Consider the following 12,235-nt stretch of genomic DNA (forward strand, 5'->3'; position numbering starts at 1 on the left):
AATGTGCTGATAAACCTACAAAATAAACAAGTTCTTCTGATAGCATCTCTCAGCCAAGCATGTCACATCAATTCCACATACCAATCTACCTGTGGACCCCCAGTGTGTGAGGCATCTAAGAAAAAATCCCCTGTGTCATTTTGTAAATGACTTGGCTCCCATTAAGGCATTTTCTTTTCAGATTTGATGGCAGCAATGCTTATATTATACACAGTGGTAGTATATGCATTTTCAAACTTCTGGCTTATTCGAAGCATATCTCTTAACTCCAACAGGGCAGAGCAAAACTTGAGCTGACCAAAAGCTCCATTTGGGATTGTAATGATCAAACATCTGAAATAACATAGGAAATTTGAGGGCATGAAATCTGAGCCATATTTTAAATGACTATTGCTGTCACTACAAGCATTCAGCACAAGTGTTCTTATAAACAGTGGTGGAAATGAGTTGAATAAGTCATGGGGGGAAACAGAGCCATTCCACTTTACAAGGGAGAGGTCACCTTCCTTCCCAAAGTCACCCCACCTCTCTCAAATTGAATAGGTTTTAAACAGAAAGATGGTTTTCCTGGCCAGTGGCTAAGAGGAAGGGGGTACCCCATAAAGACCTGGCTTCCTTCCTAAACGGTATCCAAACAGGATTCTGAGCTTCCTCTTTTATCCACTGTCTCACTTAATAAATTGTGGGTGTTAAAGTTGAAAGAAATAAATACAAAAACAGCATGACAATTTGCCAAGCTGACTTTGGTCCAGTTTAGTTTTGCCTCAACCCATAATCATTGTACTGTTATCTTAAAATTTCCATGATTTCTTAAGGGTTAGGAAGGGCAACAGAAGAACAAGAGGTATCAGTATAAAAAGAAATATTTTATAGTCAAAGAAGTTTTTTTGTTTTTTTGGGTAAATGATCGTTTCCTCTTTCTCAATGTCCTAGAATTGTGTCAGCAAAGCACAGAATCCACCTAGGACATTAAAGCAGTTTTTAAAGCTAGAGAAATAATTAAGGCTACCCATATTTGGCACTTTCATATATTATTTTAAAATATATAAATTATAAGTTTAAAAATTTGTAAAAAGATTGAAAAATTATAGGAAATAAAAAAGTCCCTTTGAATGTCCATAAATACCACAATTCTTTCCCTGAGAAGGAAATTAGATAGGAATTTGGCATGTATCCTTTCTAAATTTTTATTGAGAATTTATATTCATAAATATATCCTTGAAGAAATTATTTTACATTTTTTGTTTCAAACTGTATATATTTTGCAATTTCATTCTGTATGTATCAATATGATTTGATAATGTATCTGTATTAGTATATAGATCAGCCTCATTTCTTTAAACTGCTATGTAAAATTCAAAATCTGAATAAACCACAATTTATGAATCCTCCTATTTATGAACATTTGGTTGATTCCACTTTTTCAGTCTGTCCTCTATAAGGAATATCTTTTGGGAAAAGATAAACTGAGAGATAGAGGAAATATACTACTTTGTATTGGGGATATGCTTGGGTTAAGAACAGATCAATGCATTTGAATATTTAGCGTTATAATTAAACACTGAAATAGTAACCAAAGAAACTATTTGTTAAATATTTTCATTTTCCATGGTGTTTATATAATTGAACTTCCAACACATGAATACAGGATAAAAAGTTCGGTAACACCCCAACTCGCCAAACTCCTACATGACAGTATTTATATAATAAATGAAAGATAAACATATATTTTTCCAGTCAAGAACTATATTTATTATTTATACTTAACTCTGAAAATTATTTCTAGCATTTTATAATGTTAAAACCTCTATGAAATAGGACAATTAAAGCACAGCTAAAAGAAAACTTAGAGCAAAGGATCTATATATACTTTTGTCTTTAGGTATGAGATAGTCACTTCAATTAAGACTTAAGTTTAATTCTGAGATCTCTATCACCCAAGGTAAATTGTGACAAAAAGAAATCTCGAAGTTCACCTGGAGAGTCTTCCTGGGCTGACATCGGGGAGGATTTCCTTTCACTCAAATAGAAGGATGAAATAATAGATAATGTCCTTAACTTTAGTGTTACAAGAAAACTCTTCAAATTGACTTATCACACACCTTTGCCTACTTGCCTTTCCATAGGTGAGGAGCACAGATATCAGGCAATAATTTGGGGAAGGCATCTCTGCAGGACAGTTATAAAGATTTAACTTAATTAGGAATTAAACTTCCATAATTAGGGAAATGGGCATTTCCATGTCCCTTTACATTATTTTCAGAAACAATATATCAGAAAGCTAATCATGCTAACCATGAATTCTTAGTTACATTAGACACTGAATGAAAGAGCACAGGAAGTCTGTTTCTGAGTAATAATTCAGGATTTCAGAGCCAGAGGACAAGTTACAGAGAAGGTAGTCTGGTTTGGATTTTAATCTGACCTGAAATTATCTTTAACCTATGCAATTTTTCTCTATCTAAAAGAATTTTAAATCTGCTTACACAAGCTTTAAGCACGGTAAACATGAAGAACTTTTAAAAAGTTTGGTGATAAAACTAATTTTTGAGTCACAGAGATACTACATTCACTATATTAGAAAACAAAACTTTTTAAATCGGCATATAACAAAGGTTAGTATGTGAGACAGAGAAAAAATATTTTTCTCAGCTGGAACTCTTTTTAAAGAATTCTCATTATTTAAAAAAAACAAGAAAAAAAAGAGAATTCTCATTATTATGCTTTACTGTAAAGTTTTGATGTGACAAGATAATAACTGATTCAACAGCAAAGTTAATCAGAATCGATATGAAGGAATAAAACCATCAGTTGCTTTAAGGAGAAAAGATACACATTTAACATCAAAATCCAAACTGAAGAGTCATATCGATCCTCCCCAGCCCCCAATTCGACCTTCATGTGAATAAATGGAGAACATCTGGGTGTAAACAAGCGTTATTCTATCAGAAGCTTTTCATTGCATGCAAAAGGGAAAATAATGTGACATAACAATACAGCAGGTGATCCCCACTAATGCACATGCAAGGTGACTCCAACAAAATGTGATATGAACAGACACATGTTCACATGTGATATGTGGCTAGGAAAGAAGAAAAGTAAATATCCTTTACTTGGTAGTGATTCTATTCACATCCCCACTTGGAAACACGCCTGTTTCCCATCGCAGGAGTTACAAACAGCACGAGAGATTGAAAAGCCCACGAGGTCACTGTTTGCCCTGACACAGTCAACCACTGTGTGGTTGACTCATCACCCCAGCCCTCCACATACAACTCACCTTTCTCTGTGCAAGGCAATCCAACCCACCCATTGCCTGAATCCAAAACCCAGCACTGAACTTTGGTAAAGGCAGAAAACCCTGCAGTACCCACAATGTCTTATCAACTCCTCTCTCTGAAATAGAAGCTGTCTTTACAAAGTAATATGTACTAATTGTAAGAATGGTGTACAATTTACAAAAATAGCTTAGAAAAAGGAAAAAAATGTAATTTTTACAATATTACATTTTTTAACAAACAGATCTCTAATTTTTAATGTACTTTTATAAATATTTATCTTATGAAAATATGATCATAGTGTATTGGATAAAGTTTGGGACTCTTAGAGGCAGATGAAATGAGTTTAAATTCTGGCTCTGCCTCAGAGTGGCTGGGTAACTTTGGATAAGTTACATAACTCCTCTCTTCTTCAGTTTCCTAATCTGTAAAGTGTGAATAAAAAAAAAAAAAAGGATACATATCTCAGCAGTTGTTGTGAAATAATCAGCAAAAAGCAGTAAGAACAGTGACAAGTACACAGAAATTGCTTATTAAATAACATGATTTTTTCTGTCTTACTTTCATTTATGTACTTTTTAATCACTTGTGTTTTAAACTTAAAAAAAGTATGGGAAACATTCTCCAATGTAAAAATCGATTCTTCTCCATAATTGAGAATGGTTCTTCATCTTATGAATATTCTATAATTAGCTTAACCAATCTTCCATTGTAACTAAGATTGTTTCCAATTTTTAACAACTGTAAACACTGTGGTGGTTTTACACATAGATATCTTTGTGCTTCCATGATGCATTCCTAAAAATAAAGTATTAAAGGTGGAATTATTGAGTCATATGGTACACCTATTTTTATGGTTTCGGCAAGTATTGCCAATTTGCTCTCCTAAAATGTTGTATTAATTTATGCTCCTAGCCTCAGTGAATGAGCCTCTCCATTTCCTTCCAATGTTGCCAACCATAGGCATTTTTATTTAATATACTGCAATTTCATAGGAATAAAATGGCCTCAGGTTGTTTTAATATGTGTTTTTTTTTATAACTAATGAAACTGAACATTTTCTGTCGTATGTTTATTAACAGTGGGCCATGGTAGGACCGTGAAACCAGACAGACTTCAATTCAATTCCCATTTCTGGCGTTTAGCATCTGTGTGACCATGGGTAATTACTGTATCTCTCCAAGCCCCAGTTGCCTCTCTAAAATAGATATCTACAATATAAATGCTCAAAGATATGTGTCTATTAAATTTTAATGCAAGGTGCCTTCTAGGAGGCTGGTAGCAGGTCATGCTCCCTCCAACAGCATTTGAGAGAGTCCTTTGACTACACTTAATCATCACTGCTCACGACAAATCTTGACTATATTTCTTAATCTGACTGCTTAAAATAATTTGGTAATTTAAGCTACTAAAACAAGGGTGATGAAGATGAGAGCTTACACTTTAAGTGCTTACTGTGTGCTACTGAACTCTTTTTACATTTACCAAACCATTTAAATCCTCACCACAGACCTCCAACACAGGTACTGTGATAATTTTCATTTAGGTGGAAACAGAAACAGAAATCTCAAGTAAGGTGTCAAAAGTCACACAGCCAGTTAATGGAGAAGATTGGGGCCAACTCAGGTGATCTGGCTCCCTCTTCTGCACTTTTTAAAAAAAAAATAAATTTATTTATTTGGCTGCATTGGGTCTTCATTGCAGCTCGCGGGCTTTCTCTAGTTGCGGCGAGTTGGGGCTACTCTTCGATGTGGTGTCTGGGCTCTAGGCACGCAGGCTGTAGTGCGCAGGCTCAGCAGTTGTGGCGCAGGGGCTTAGTTGCTCTGCGGCATGTGGGATCTTCCCAGGCCAGGGCTCGAACCCATGTTCTCTGCATTGGCAGGCGGATTCTTAACCACTGCGCCACCAGGGAAGCCCCCTCTTCTGCACTTTTAACAACCATGATGGTGGTTGAATAAAGTATGAGCCATTCATCTGCTTATTAGCTATACAGATTTCTGCCTCCTTGATTTAAATTTTCTGTTAGGTTGAATTGTCTTTTCCTTATTGATCAAAAAAAATCCTTTTATATTAGTGCTGTCATCTATTTGTTTTATGCTGCAAGTATTTTTTAGCAACCTATCCTTTGTCTTTTAATCTTCTATGGCAATTTTTGTTTTCACCACGACATCTTAAATCTTTCTTCCTTTATCATTCCTGTTTTTCAGTTTGTTTATGTAGCACTTCCCATTATTTTAATAGTTTTATTTATGGAACTGTCTATAAATAAATATTTATTTATTTTGTTTCAAGCATTTGACCTTTAATTCACCTTGAAATAGTTACTGTGTTTGGTGTAACATGCTGACGCATTTTTCCCTGATGGATAAGCAACCAACTTAACCTCAGAATCACTTATACAGTGATCACTTAGTTTATCCTCTCAATGACTTCATGTTTCAAGTTTATCATATATTAAATTTCTCAATTAGTCTTTTTTTCATGTCCTTCACTACAGTTCAGAAATTCCTCACATAGTTAAGCGTTATAGCATTTTTTTTTTGTTTCCTGTTATACTCTTTGATGTTTTTTTTAGGTTTTTAAGATTTTTTTCTATTGGGTATGGGCATTGGTTTTCATTTTCTTAATTTTGATATTGTTTATACATAAATGACCTTTTTTTATTCCAATACGTCATCTATTAATTTTCTTTATATTTACAGATATTATCAGATAGCTAGTACTTGCAAATAATGTGTTTCCTTCATTCAAATATCATTTATTTCTCTTACATTTTTGCATTGGCTGGATCTGACCTCAAGGCTTATTTTAATAGTTAATTCATAAGTATGTAAGCTCATTAAATTCTTGCAACAATCCTAGCAGTAGAAACTACTGTTATCTTCATTTTAAAAATGAGGAACTAGAGCGGCTTCCCTGGTTGTCCAGTGATTAAGACTCCTGGCTTGCACTGCAGAGGGCGTGGGTTCCACCCCGGGTCGGGGAAGTTCCACATGCCACGAGGTGCGGCCAAAAAAAAAAGAAAAAAAAAAAAAAAAATGAGGAATTAGAATAACTATCTCTATCTAGTGTTTCAGCATTAAGTCTGATGTTTGTGATACTTCTGATAGATATCATTCGTCATGTTAAGGCACTGCCCATCATTTACTAATTTATTAGACTATTTTTTCATAATCAATAAGGGATGTTAAATTTTATCAAGTACACCTTCTACATCTATTGAGATTGTCAAGGTGTTTTTTTTTTTTTTCTTAACTCAATAATATAAATTACACAATTAGATTTCCTAATGTGTTCAATCTTACTGATGTTCCATGAAAGGTATATAATTTGCTTTTTTAAAAAATCTGTGTTTTTTTTAATATCAGAATTATTTTAGTCTCAGGGAATGAATTCACACATTTTCCATTTTCTTTTATGTTCTTAATAAACTTGAACAACGTTTAAGAATTGCCTGTACAGTTAAGGTTTCAAAACTCATGTTCATTAAATGATTAAAATGTGTTATTTTCTTATTCAGGGGCGGGGAGTATGCAGGGAGAAAAGGGTGGAGTTATTTGATAACTATTTCTGATATTTCCATCAGTAATGATTTTCACTAAACAGTGCATTTAATACCTGATACTCAAGTTCCTCTAATTATATTTTTAAAGATAATTTCCTTGATATTTTTATACATTAATTTCTTCAAATGGGGGACAGTATTATATTTTTAGTTAACTTGGGGAGATTTTTATACCTTTACAATACCTAAGTCTTCCCAAGGTATGTCTCTATATTTATTCACGTTTTCTCTCATACTCAGTAAAATGTAGTTATGTTCTTCATAGCAATCCCTATATTTCTTGTTGTTCACTCATTCTTAATAGTATATGTTTTCCCTTTTTTTCATTAGCCTTGTAAATGGCTTGCCTGTATCACTGGTTTGGGGGGCAACTAATACTTGGATTTATCAAATACACTGTTTAAGTACTTTCTATGTAATTGTTCTTTTATTAATCTTCATAAATTTCTTTATAATTTTCTCAGTTTTCTTTATTTTACTTCATTTTGGTGAGATGATTAATTGATTTTCAACCTTGTTGTTCAATTATAAAACCATTCACGTAACTTCCCTGGTGGTCCAGTGGTTAAGACACTGTGCTTCCACTGCAGGGGGCACAAGTTCGATCCCTGGTCAGGAAACTAAGATCCTACATGCCCTGTGGTGCAGCCAAAAAAAATTTCCTCTGAATAATACTTTTGGCCCTTATCCATAGTTTTTATATATCACATTTCATTGTTAGTTTCTAAGAAGTTTATAGTTGCGGTTTTGGTATCTACATTAGCTACCTGAGATTTTTTTTCTACCAAGGATTTTGATACTTGTTTCATTTTTGTTATTTATTTCTCTTTACCGTGATCACAGTACAGGTTCTGCCTTTTTGAAATCTATTGAAGCGTTTTGGACCCACAACATAATCAATAATTAAACAAGTTAAGTGGGTATGTGAACAGAATATTTTATGTATTTATGTGTAATTCTACACATACACATATTGGACAAAGCTTATGGCTGATTCTCTAAAGTCTAAGAACCACCACTTTAGTTTGTTTAAAATTCACCTGAGAACTTGCTAAAAAAATAAAAACAAAAACAAAAACAAAAGAGATTCCAGGGTTTCATCACCAGAAATTTAGTAGCTGTGGAATCATGTGCAAGGACTTCTGCTATTAGCATACACTTCATGGAACTTGGAATTTCAAAGACTTGGCATTTTAAAACATCACTTCAAAGCTTTGTTTTTTGTTTCTGATTTTTAAAAGCTAGATAGATAATATATATTATTTTTCTGTGATTCCAATTTTGTAATTTTTCTGGTGTTTCAAATATTATATATATATATGTGTATATACATATGCACACACACATTTCCTTGGGAAGTCATTCACGTAAAAGTTCCTGTCTTTATAACTTTATTGATAATTAAATTATTTTGTAACCCATAAAATAACCTCCTCTGTATGTTTCTCACTTACCTTTTGTTTACATTTATGTGTTACACTTTTGTTCACCCATTTTAGTATTGCCATGCTTTAGGTGTCTCATCTAGAAGCAGCACTTAGATTTTACTCTTTCACTCATTATGAGAGGTTTTCCCATCTAATAGAAAAGTTTAACCTATTCAATGTTTACCATCATGCAGGATATGCTCAGATTTATACTTGCTATCTTCCCGTTATAGGACAGTAGAGGAATTCCACTAGTCATTCTTCTTTCTCCCTTGGCCTGTCGTAACCAAATATCATCCACCTTCTACACTAGTTATGGTTCATGATAATTACAGCATATTTATGGCACCCTTTGCTAATTTCCAGGGCCAACAGAAAAATGTGCCTTATCTTCCTTTACTTCAATGAACATGTTGGACCAGGATTAGATGAGGAAGAGAGTTGAATGTTTGTGTCCAAAAATCACCATTTTGCCCTGTTAAATTTTGTATTTGGTTATACATCCATAGACATTTATATAAAGTAAAATAAATATTATATATTTCAATGGCCAAAATTTCAGCATTAACTTAAAAAAATATGATTAAGAATGTCCAGTACAATGTGCAAAATCCATCATAGGTGAGAGTTGGGCAAATACTTAATTGGAAATGCAAATGAAGATGTGCATGGACATTTATTTGGTACAGCAATTATAGAAAATTTATCCCATAAAGCTAATTAAGTGAGGCTGTTATTGGTGTACCTAGTTACCGAGCACTGGCTTCACAGAGAACGCTAAGGGCTGCATGAAGGCCTGTGCTTCTGATATAAATTCACATGTGCATGTTGGCATGGCTTACACAAGAGGACTCAAATTTGTTTCAAAATGTAGGACCTCATCAAATTGAGTTGACTTTTCCATAGATAGTAGGAAATAACAACAAATAGATGCTTTTCCTATTTTACAGAAAGCTGATTTTCAAAGTCTTCCAAAATTGACCCATTAGATAATTAATTCTAGGAGGGTAAACACATGTTTAAATAAGAAGGATGAGAAGAACTCAGCCAGATTTTCACGACAAAATCAAGATCACTTAATTGAGAATAGCAATGAAAAATAAATCTACTGAATTGGATAATTATTAGGAGACAATGTCTACGTTGGGAATGTTTTAAAACTAAAACATTCCTACTGTTTTCCAATGTATATTTACTATATTATTGATTAGAAGATTTTTGGAAGAATGTGGAAATGTATAAATATTAAAAGTTTGCGGGACTTCCCTGATGGTCCAGGGGTTAAGACTCCACACTTCCACTGCAGGGGGCACAGGTTAGATCCCTGGTGGGGGAAGTTCCGTGTGGTGCGTCCAAAAAAAAATTTTTTTTTCAGATTATAATCCAATCCAACTGCAATTTTCTACTGCTTTTAATCATGAGTAAAAAGTTTTGCCTATCTATATAATCATTTTTAGAAACTGTTTTTTAAAAAGTTGAACAGAAATGAAATCTACGGAAGGACGGCTCACTGTCCTGCATTTTTTCAATTCTGATGTATATCTGAGCACATGTATATGCTTTGAACAATTCACCACCATTAATAAATATACTGACTTTAGAATATGAATTTTAAGGGAGCCAAGAGTCATCCAATATATTCACCCTGATTAAAAGGTATAGTGAATTCAGAACAGGCTCTTTATTTAACAGGCTGAAATGCACTTAGCACATTACCATTTCGAGAGAGTAAAAGTTGAAGTACTTTCAATACTTTACACTTAGACATTTTAAAATGTAGTTTGCATTTTCTCTGAAAGTGTAAATCAAGTTTTAGTTTATGACTTGATTAAAGAAAATGTGTTCTCACAAAAATTACGCACACTTCTAAGAAATACAATTTTTGTTTTTAAGTATGAAACAAGGTATTATAGGACACTGTTCCATATCCTATAGAGGTAATAGTGAAGCACCAACAAATCCATTTTTGTGACTAAAAATATTTAAAAAGCAGGGAAATAAATCCTTCTCCTAAGAGGCCTAGAACACAGAATTGAAGGGTTTTCTCTTTGATGCTTTTTTTCTGGAGTTGCCACCAATTCCTCCAGGAGGAGTCTTCCTCCCCTATAATTTGCTTCACACAGGAGCCAAAGTTTCTTCCTAGTTAACTGCTCTGCTATATCCATGCCAAAGCCTGCAGATAATCCCCGCCCATAGAATAGGCCCCAAACTCCCTCCACCCCTCCTGAGCTGCACTCTCCAGCCTCCCTGTTCACACTGAGAGCTAGGCACCAAGGCCGCTCTTTGCTTCCAGAATGTGGCCTCTCCTTTACCCTGCTGTTTCTCTGCTCATGCTTTCCCCTCTGCTTGGAATGGCCTTCATTCTTCACCTCAACCAGCAGTTCCTATGAACACCATACTCCTTCCTGGCCAGCTCAGACTCCCCACTTTCTAAAGTCTTCCCAAAGTTAAATTCAGCCCTCCCACCTTGCATTTTCCTGTTCCTTTTATATGGCACCTAATATTTTTGGTCTTGTGTGTTCGTCTCACAGGCATCACCCATGAAATGCACGTCTTTACTTAACTCTGCATCCCACCTGCACCCCTGTCCCCCACCTCCATTGCACTGAGCCCAGTGGCTGCACAAAGCAGATCTTGGTTATGGCTTTTGGCACAATATTTACTTAACAGCTACTCACTATGGCAGCACAGCATCCTCTTAGGATGGCTCTGATATGAGACTGCCTAATTCAAACCCAGCCTCCCCTACTTACCAGCTACAGGTCTTTCTTTGCCTCAGTTTCCTCATTTGTAGATGGTCATAATAATAAAGCATGCCTCATTAGGCTGTCATAGAATTAATGATGTACCATATGGTAAGTGCACAGCACAGGGCTTGCTAGGTAAGTATTGCTCAATAGACATTAAATAAAGAAAAAACCTAGATCTAAATACATTTTAAAATATACCCTCTAAATCACAAGTTAGAATTATTTTAAAATAATTATAGATAGAAACAAAATTTATAAATATAAATACTATAGATATAAGTAATATAAATTTTTTAAAAAACCAAATGATCAATGAAATAACAAACAAAATTTGCCTGTTACAGATACTGAGGGTTATGGCCTTTTTTTCTAACACATTTATATCTACACTTTAGGTAGGGAATCAATTCATTTGGAGAAGGTATGTTGCGGGTGCATCGGGAAGAGACCACACAGATCTTACGTAAGATCTGATCACTTTCCCAATCTACTGGTCAAAGCACTGGAAATAAATATGAACTGAAACAGCCATGCTGAACAACAACAACTGAAATGTCTTATTCAGCTCAACATCCCTGGGCCCCCAAAGTCCCTAAGGGGAAACGTGGCTCAGGCCACACTGCCTTTACACAGTGGAGACCTTTCAGATCTGGGCTTATTTCTCCACGTGCTACATTTATATTAGAAACAAGCAGTATAAACCAAATCAAACACTCCCCAGCTGGAAACCTCCCTGTGGTTTCCCATCACCACTAAGCAAGAGCCAAAGTCCTTCTAACTTTCAGGCTGTCAGGGTCCTACAAGGTCCTCTTCCACACCATCCTATCGCCTATCCTTTCCTATCTCACATTTGCTATTCTCTACTCACTCTATTCCATCCACACTGCTCTGCTATTTTTGAAATTTGACAGTCAAGGCCTGGCCTTGGAACATTTGAACTTGAAGATTTCCTGCCTGGAAGAGTTTCCCCAGATACCCTCCTGGTTTTCTCCCCGCCCTTACCTACTTAAGTTCTCAGTCAAATGTTCCCTTTCCAGTGAGGTAATCGCTGCCTGAATCACGGAAAATTGCATCCCTTTCCCACACACATCCTCTTGGAGGCCCCTCCCCTGCTTCATTTTCTACATAGCACTTTTCACCATCTAACCTACTGTGCACTGCTTTTTTTTTTTTCTTTTTCTGTTTCTGGTTTGTATATTGCCTCCTGCAATCAAA

The 12,235-nt window shown here is 35.0% G+C and overlaps 1 protein-coding gene across 20 annotated transcripts in view; it reads right to left on the reverse strand.

Annotated features, from left to right (window-relative positions):
• MCTP2 (multiple C2 and transmembrane domain containing 2) overlaps window positions 1–12,235 on the reverse strand; it is a 263,257-nt gene that overhangs the window by 92,388 nt on the left and 158,634 nt on the right. The gene's annotated exons all lie outside the window — the stretch shown is intronic.

Source organism: Balaenoptera borealis (genome assembly GCF_965194805.1).
Source record: "Balaenoptera borealis genome assembly, chromosome: 3".
Lineage (NCBI taxonomy): Eukaryota > Metazoa > Chordata > Mammalia > Artiodactyla > Balaenopteridae > Balaenoptera > Balaenoptera borealis.